Consider the following 8,919-nt stretch of genomic DNA (forward strand, 5'->3'; position numbering starts at 1 on the left):
GTCTTTGACTGTCACCGGCAGGAGGCTAAACTATTAGCAGCGTTTAATATAGGTTTAAAGATGCGGATAATTGTGTGCCTGGCCGTTTTGAGTGACAGATGGGTGCCATTGCAGGTTGCTAGTTTTCTGTCATTCACCCACCACGGCTGAGCCACAGAGAAACTTCTGACTAGCCACTGAATAGCATTTTAGTGATGTAACAACACTGAAACTTAACCAGTGCACAAGTACAGTATAAGTGCTTATTATAGCGTAGGCCACCTGTGTATGCTAGGACACAGGATCTGTGTAGATCTATTGCTGGGGAATAAACCAAGCTTAAGATTCAGGCCCTGCCGGGATGACAACCACCAGAGCCACCCCGCTGAGCTTCAAAACCGGTGCTCTTTCCAGGTCTTTCCATCTTGACTTTGCCAGTATTGGCATGCTTTATAGCGTTCACTGTCAGTCTTTCTTTTTGCGGTTGCTTTGCAGTATTTGCCAGTACTGGAAAATCAACTTTTCCTCAACTCAGTCAGACTTGAAGCATAACTGATCACCACCAACTGAGATTGAAAACATTGAGGATGTGCAGAAGTTTCCACTGAGACTACTTGAATGTCAATATGCTGTAAGGGGTTATCATGGAATTTTTGCTCTGTGACGCCAAAAGGAGTTTTGCCCATGCCAGTTTTAAAGACTGCAGCTTATTCATGGCTGCTTGAATGTCATCCTCTCCAATGTAGATTTATTTTTACTGTATTTGATTTATGCTCAGAGGTGGTTTGCAGTTGGAGCAGAGCTGTCACTTTTTGCATCATGTGAACTTCTGCACGAGGTATTCTTACCATGTAAAGTCATATACTGAACCATGGGATGCAATCATAACAATCACATGGCTTTCAGAATACTTCGTTGGATTCAGGGATTGTTTTTTGGCCCTTTTTGGAGATTTAAAGCTCAGTCCACATTCCACTTGCTTACTTGTGTTGACGTTAGCGTAGATGAACATATTTTTACTTTTAAGGCTAAATCTGTGTTTGATTTTCAAGTGTAAATTTGGCTTTGGTACTAACACCTAAGCAAAAGAATATCTGTTGTCTTAACAGAGGCGATCTTTGGATGGCTGCGTTTTACCACCAATTGTGGCTGCTCCATACCTCCATTAGCACTTGAGAGTGCTGCCCATCTGCTGTGACTCACAGCACGGCAAGTCCTCTCGAGCTGATGAAACTTTGCCAGTGTGGGAGAGCGTTGTTGAACAGACCCATCTTTCTCTCCCTTCTCTAATCCTCTCATTTCGTTTTTTTTTTTTTTTTTTTGGCTTGATCAGTCTCTCTCTCTCTCTCTCTCTCTCTCTCTCTCTCTCTCAATCACTCCCTGCCTCGTTTCGTACTCTCACTTTACAGACGTTCACACAGACCTTCATATTCTCCCCTGCTTGTCACTGTCTCAGACTCCTGGCTCTTTCTGCGCCTCTCTCCCATCAGTTTCTGACACAGACTCTTTCTTTCTTGCATCAGTCTGGCTCTCAGTTACAGTGGAGATAAGCAAATAAAGGAATCACTATCCATTTCCTTTCTCCAGCTCCTGTTTTGACATTGCTTATGATTAAAGTCATTGTTCGGAGGCTCTATCCGCGCCTCACCTGATTGAATTATAAAGAAATATCTGAGGATGTGAGAAAGCTTCTGAGAGTGAAATTGTCTATTAATAATGCCTCATTTCACCTGGCAGCTCAGGCTGAGGTTGGCGATGAGGTTGACTTTCTAAGGCAGTAAAGAGACAGGAGGGGGATAATTAAGGCCGGGTGTAAATGTGGTTATTTCTGAAAGCTGGGCCGGCCTCATATCTAGCTGACCCTGCACAGACCCTGCAGGGGCTTGCTAGTGCCACTATATAATAAATGTCCACTATCATTATTCAGAAAGTCCCCCGTTGTTATTATTGCATTTCATGACCTTTGGAGGTGCCTCCAAGCAAGTGTTGGGACTAACAGCCTCTGTGCCTTGTGTCATGGTTCAGGTGAACAGAGGGTAGTAACATCAGCAGCGACAGACAAACACAGAGGGGCGAGAGAGGAGGACAGAGAGTTCAAACGGCTGTGCCGAACACCATGTTCCTTGTCTTTTGTCTCTCGTTTATGGAGATACAAAAAAAAATGACCAGCCTGAATGTAAACTGTTCTAATTAAGTGGAAAAGCAAGCGTTAAATAGATCATTTTACAAGCAATAATAGGGAAGTCATTTGCACAGTGGAGCTCAGCGGTGTATCACAGATATTTCAGACATTCAGAAATTACTAGAAAAGTTAGTAGTTCTAGTTCTAGTAGTTACTAGAAATATAAACATTTTTAGGATTAAACACATTATTCACTAAGATTTAGACCAGAACATAGACACCAATCTCACATACGTATGGTTAATATGAAGCTATCGCTAGCAGCTGGTTAGATTAGCATAGTACAAAGACTGGAAATAGAAGAAAACATTAGTTCAACTGTAACAAGATCGGCCCAGCTCGCATATTACCCAGCTAGTTAATCACTCTTGGTGTAAAATGCAAATAAGCCTATTTCCCAAAGGCTGAATATTTCTTTTGTGCAGTAGTGAGGTGATCTTTTTTGCAGAATTTAAGTGTAATACAGTTAAATATCCCTCTTGCCAGTTAGGCATTTGTCATCATACTTGCATATTGTCTATATATGGCAGACGAAATCTAACATTCAAAAGTGCTACAATAACATAAAACACAAACTTATATTTAAGATTAAGGCATGCCCTGCAGAAATACTCCCACTCCCAGTCATACTTGTTTAAAAATATATTTTTCCTTACGTTTCCTAATGCCATCTAATTTACAACATATGTTCGCAGCAGCCTTGATCTCCTCATAAAACATAAATAAGCCTACAATACATTTTTACTCGAGTGACTGCCAAAAATCAGAACCAGGCTATGATAAGATCTGTAATGACTGGTCTGAACTGGCGAATGTTAACAAAAGTTTCTCTCTTCTAATCCAAAGCAGAACAATTTCCAGTCCCTGTCAGCCACCGCGCCAAACCCACCAACACACACGTATACATACACACATAGGCTCTCCCCTCCTTTGTGGATCTTTTTTTTTAAGTATGCAATTTTCACACTTTCTGATTCTAGAGGGAGGAAGCGGGCGATTATCGAAAGCAAATAATGACAAAAGCAGCCATCAGGGGAATCCGACTGCAAAAAATAGAGCTCATCAAATGAATAGTCGTTCTAAGAATAGCGGGTAATCATAGGTTTCTAAACGTACACACACACAGGCCTGTCACCGATACTGGCTGACACAAGCATAAAGAATTATTTCTTCAGCTGCGAGTACAACATACCATTACCCTTCTTCATTCTGTCTCGCCCACACAGCAGTGAATGCAGTAAAATAATCTGTCTTTGACATCAAGCTACCACACAAACACAAATAAATGCACAATATCTGCAGAAAGACATAGACATTAAAAGTCATTAATAATGTGGCGCCATGTATGTATTTTAGCCCAGGGGCAGGGATGAACTAATCATACCATAGGGTATGGTATACCATATCATATCATTATTTCTTTCTTTTTTTAAATCCCCTCTATTTATTTTTATTTTTTTCCTGTGTTGCAAAGAACATAGTAAAAACGCTAAATGTCATAAAGGAGAGACAAATGTCAACACTGAAGCGTCTCGTTGTCCAAGACACACAAGATGACAAGCTTGAAGCTGAGATGCATCAAGTGCACAATCCAAAAAAGAAAAAAAAAAAAGAAAATGCAGAGTAAGCCGGCTCACCCTGAAACCACTGACCGTCTATTTATCTCTCACACAGCTTCAAAACAAACCTTGCAGAAGACGTGTTTCGCTCCAGCTATGCGGGCGAATGCATAAGGGATTAAGGAGGAGACAAAGCATCACAGAGCCATCAGGGGGATAAACTAAGTTTTGGAGAAGATTGGACCACTGCTCATTTTTGCTTTTAAGAGAGAAGAAGAACATAAACATCGTTGGTCATGTGTCCAGTCAGATGTTTGCTCTGGTGCTGACAATGCTTACAGTTGAGCATGAATCATGGTGAGCAACTGGAGATCTCAAAAATAAAAAATAAAAAAAATGAGGTTTGAAATTTAGGAGCTCTCAAGTTAAAGGCTAATAGCATGTCTCTGGTCTGTTCCTTTATTTGGAATAAACATTCGGCAAGATGCTTGCACACTGAACAGGTTCCTTGTACATTTTTCTGATGATCCTGCACCCAGTTCATCAGCCCACAATAATTAGTTATGTTAAACTGAGTGTTACATTTAGACAGATGTCTAAAGAAAGCATTTGGAAAAGAAAAGTTGACAATTAGCTGCTTTTTAGAAGATGGGTGATTGTAAATTGACAAAATAGTGCACCCATACATAATGTAAATGCTAAAATGTTCATAATTTATAAAAGAATTTACAAAAGACTAGCAAGCAAGCGGCATTAATGCTATGTCATGTCAGGTCATTCATTCACACACGCTTGTTCTCTTTGCAATATGCATGCTATTCTTAACATGGAGCACTATTCAGCCACAACTTCATTATGCATGATTCAGGTGTATTTATTTCTCAATAGGGACATTATTATTATCCTAGGAAGCTTATAAACTGAGCGTTTCTCAGCAGCAGGTGAAAGGCTGCAGATGTAAATCGCACTGGCTGGATCGTCAGGCAGACAGACAGGTGGCTGGGTGAGGTCAGTCACTCCATGACCAGACAGGAGATATGATGATTGGAAGTGACTGACAGAGGAGGAGGAGGGAGGCAGGCAGGAGGGCTGATGCCCCCACCGTTCCCTCTGCAGAAAATAATACCAGAGGACGTTGGTTTGACTGTGATTCAGCGCTCGGTAATGATGACTAATGCTTCTAACGGTCTCCTGACTCATCAGTCTTCTTCTGTGTCTTATGCCATTAGCAGGACTCCTCTCGCCCGGTGTGTTCTATTCAATTTCAATTCAATTTTATTTATATAGCGTCAATAACAATACAAATCGTCTCAAGACGCTTTACAAAAACGTCTGCCCCTGATCAGCGCTGATTAGAGGTAGAAAAGTATGGACGCCACGCTCCTGTGAATCGGTGATTGCCCTACATTTGTTTAACACATTCTCTCTCTAATTAAAGCGAACTGTGACCCTGCATCCCCTGCACACACACACACACACACACACACACACACACACACACACACACACACACACACTTCATGATATGCTGTATTAATGAAACATGAGCTTCGCCCGCCCCATTGAGCCCTATCTCACTTTCTTGTTGCTCTTCTCTGTCTCTCCAAGAGTTTGCTGCCAGAGGCGTTGCTCATGGTGAAGCACTGGTCTATGAGCTGAAAATGCTGCAGCACACACACAGACACACACACGCACACACACACACACACACACACACACACACACAAGGGTGTTATAGTGAACAACTCACGTCATCCTTCTCTCTACACAGATGACCTTTACTTTAGTCAGAAGAAAACTGATAAAATGAAACTGTGTTGGAAAAGAACACGAACCTCTTCTCAGTTTCTCACAGGTTGTACCTCAGTCTTTGCATCACACGCTTCAACTGCTGGTACAGCATTCACATTTAAACTAAAAGGTCCATCATTAACAACAGTTGACTCAGTGAAAGTTATCAGGTCAGTTCATCTCCAGACATTCTTGCTGCTCACTTGTCCATATTTAGTTGAGGAAGATGTGTGAATCCCTTATTTCTCAAAAGAAATGATTTAAACATTATCATAAGCTGTTTTAGCGTTCCTGTTCTGCACTTAACTTTGATTCCCATTTCGTTTGATCCCCGCTGAATTGCTTTCTCTACTACAATGAGATTCTTTCATGCAAAGCTGCAGATGAGACAGGCTCCTCTCAGATTGCTGGTTCGTGTCAGTCTAACCTTTTCCTCCTCTGAGGCTGCTGAGCTCATGTAAACTAATCCCTCAGAATTACATGGCTGTTAATTGAACACTGGCCCACCCGCTGCTCTAAGTGCATTTTCCCTTATAATGATTAAACAGCAGGTTAAAATTAATCAGTGTCTGACATAGATCCAAGACATGCGCAAACACAAAGACACAAAAATGTAAGCTGGAGAAAAATTAATAAAACCAGAATAGAGATGTGGAGCATGTCAAGGTTGGTTTAATCAAGTTTTCACTATTTGGCAGCTTGGATCAATCATTGTAATGGCCACATTTTTATTTATTTATTTTTTCATGTGAAGATGTCGTAAAACAAGACAACTGTCACATTACCCGACTTGATCGGTTGCAGCACTTTTAATTATTGGCGGAGCTTGGCTGCAGCACAAGGTTCTTATCGGAAGCTTTGATTGATGAAGCAGCAAACACAGTGGATATGAGGAAATAAGGACAACGCTGGATGTTGTAATGTGAATGTCAACAAAAGGAAGTGTAATCAAATCTAAATTGGCGCCTCTGGTAATCAAGTCTCATCTCAGGCAACACAAATCATTAGCTAAGAAAATTACAGCCTATCTGATCAAAATAACTGGGATAGTCTGCCTGGATAAATCATGTCAGTGTGCTGTTTTCAGATACCCTTTTTTAGATTTGTGACTGAATCATGCAGATCCTTGTCACACCGAAGGCACTGTATGGGTTTTCTCAACCTTCACCATTGATCCATCGTCAGCATGTGGACACGTGACTCACTGCAAATCAGCGTCACTTTATTTTGTGGCTGCAGAGCTGCCTGCAATATACTATACAACACAAGATACAGAGCAATTTGTTGTGCATAAAGGATGAATAACAATTGTCACTACCTCTGCCTGAGACATAGAAATATGCTACCTTTTGTATGCCCTCTTCATACATTCATCTCACAGAACAAATTTTTTCACAAGAATGGGAAGTGAAGCTGCAGGGATTTCAAATTGCAAAAGAATCGCTGGAAATTTTGCGAGCGAATATTTTGCCATGAAAATAATCTCATCCGAAGACAAAAAGAGATCATGAAAAGAAACAGCAGACAGAGCGTGACATGACATGAATTAATGATGGAGAAAATGTGATAAACAGCCCACTGCTGATGGTGAAGTCACCAAACAGTGCTTACAACAAAAGGATGACAGGGAAAAACAAGCTCTTTCTGTCATGCCAGTGGACCAAATGTGCAGGACAAATAGTCAATAATTCAGCGCTCCAGTTGAGAGAAAAGCCTCCAACACAAAGTGATAGTCTGAGAACAAACACTATCAATCTAGGCTTTTTTTTTTTTGGTGGCTTTCAGTGTCCTGGTCACTGCTGTGCCTGTGCCAGTTTCCTAGGAACGGGGGCATCCTGCTTGGATATCCGGATTGTGAACCAGATAAATTGGTGTATGCAAATATTTTTTACCAGCATAAATGAAGATACTCTGTCCCACTGTTTGTGTTTATTTCCCGTATCTCTGCTGCTTTTGCATCAGCAGCTACTCATGTAATAACCTTCTGTTACTGAAGGCAAGCAGGCGAAACTGGGAGAAGAAAGTGGGCCTTTCAGATTGATCAAACATTCATGAAGGAACATAACATCTCAAGTAAAACCTACGTGCGGTAAGAAGCAATAAAATAATTGCTACACTTTGTTGCCCAAAGGTCGGCGATGAAGGCTGTGGAATGGATAGGGTTAATTTGACGGACTATAAGGTCATGTTGGTCTCTTGGGTGCGTGGCATGGATTCATTTCACTGTTCAAATAAAACTTCACCTCAGGTGTCTCATTTGTTAGTCAGTAAAGCTTCAGAGATCACATGCTGGAATTTCATCTCTAAAACCAATCTTTTTTTTAGCCGTGCTGTCAGCACAGCTCTTGGGGGGGCATTGTCAGTGCGCCACTTTGGTCCTTCTTCAAATATTTGAGCAACCACAGCACAGACTGACGTGGAATTTTACTGGTCCACACAGGAAGAGTGAGTTTGGGGATCAATGACTTTTCTTTTGGTCATCATCATGCTTCTGATTGCCATGGCATTTGGTACGCAAACTCAAGTCTGCAAAATAAAGTGTAATAACTTTAGTGATTTATAACACAATTACTGTCTGCCAAGTACATAGCATGAGACAGTCAAGGGGAACGTTTGGAAGTTAAATCTGAAAGAGATGAAGTGGTTAACCACGGGACCATCCTGCTAGACCTCAGCCTTAAAGGTGAAGAATATTGGTTAACCAAGTCTGCAGCTGACTTTTGCAAGCTTACCCTGTGACTTTCTCCCATGCAGTATGAGACAATTAGCATGCTGACTTCAAGGCACTGCTTCAGGATAGCCTCACAGAATGTCTACAGACTTAAATTTTGCTTAAGGCAATGGTTGTTCGCTATTTTTTATATCCTGGGTCAAAAGATGTCTGTCAGAAAAGTTCAGATTAAATAGACTTTCCAGTGGTAGAGGTCTATTCTCAGTGTCTGGAAAAGATATTTGAAATATTTTCATACTGGTGTGTTTCATTGGCACTCATTGCGTGGAATAAATTGCCATGGAGCTGCTGTGCTGCATGCTCTGAGGCTGGCAGAGGCTGCTGAGCATTTTTGCACCTGTGCACAAGGCTCATCTTGTGGTTGTTTTGTTAATCCTTTCGGTTTAGCAAGCACGTAGTTGTGTTACGGCTTTGAAAAGCTCTCATCAAACAGGGCCATGGGAAAAGGGAGAAAAGGGAGGGTAGAAAAGGTTTTGGGTCAGCTATTCTGGAGGAAGCCAGCTAAATCAGGGCATGACGACTGTATGGTTAACCTACTTTGATTTATCTCCTTGTTTCGTGATTTTCTGAGGCTATGGTTTTTCTCTTGTATTTTCTGTGACTGAGACAGGTTATAAAATGAAAAAAGAAAACACCATTACTTCAAACTACTTTGCAGATGATACCAGAAATAACTT

The sequence above is a fragment of the Chelon labrosus genome (assembly GCF_963514085.1).
Source record: "Chelon labrosus genome assembly, chromosome: 21".
In the NCBI taxonomy this organism is placed as follows: domain Eukaryota; kingdom Metazoa; phylum Chordata; class Actinopteri; order Mugiliformes; family Mugilidae; genus Chelon; species Chelon labrosus.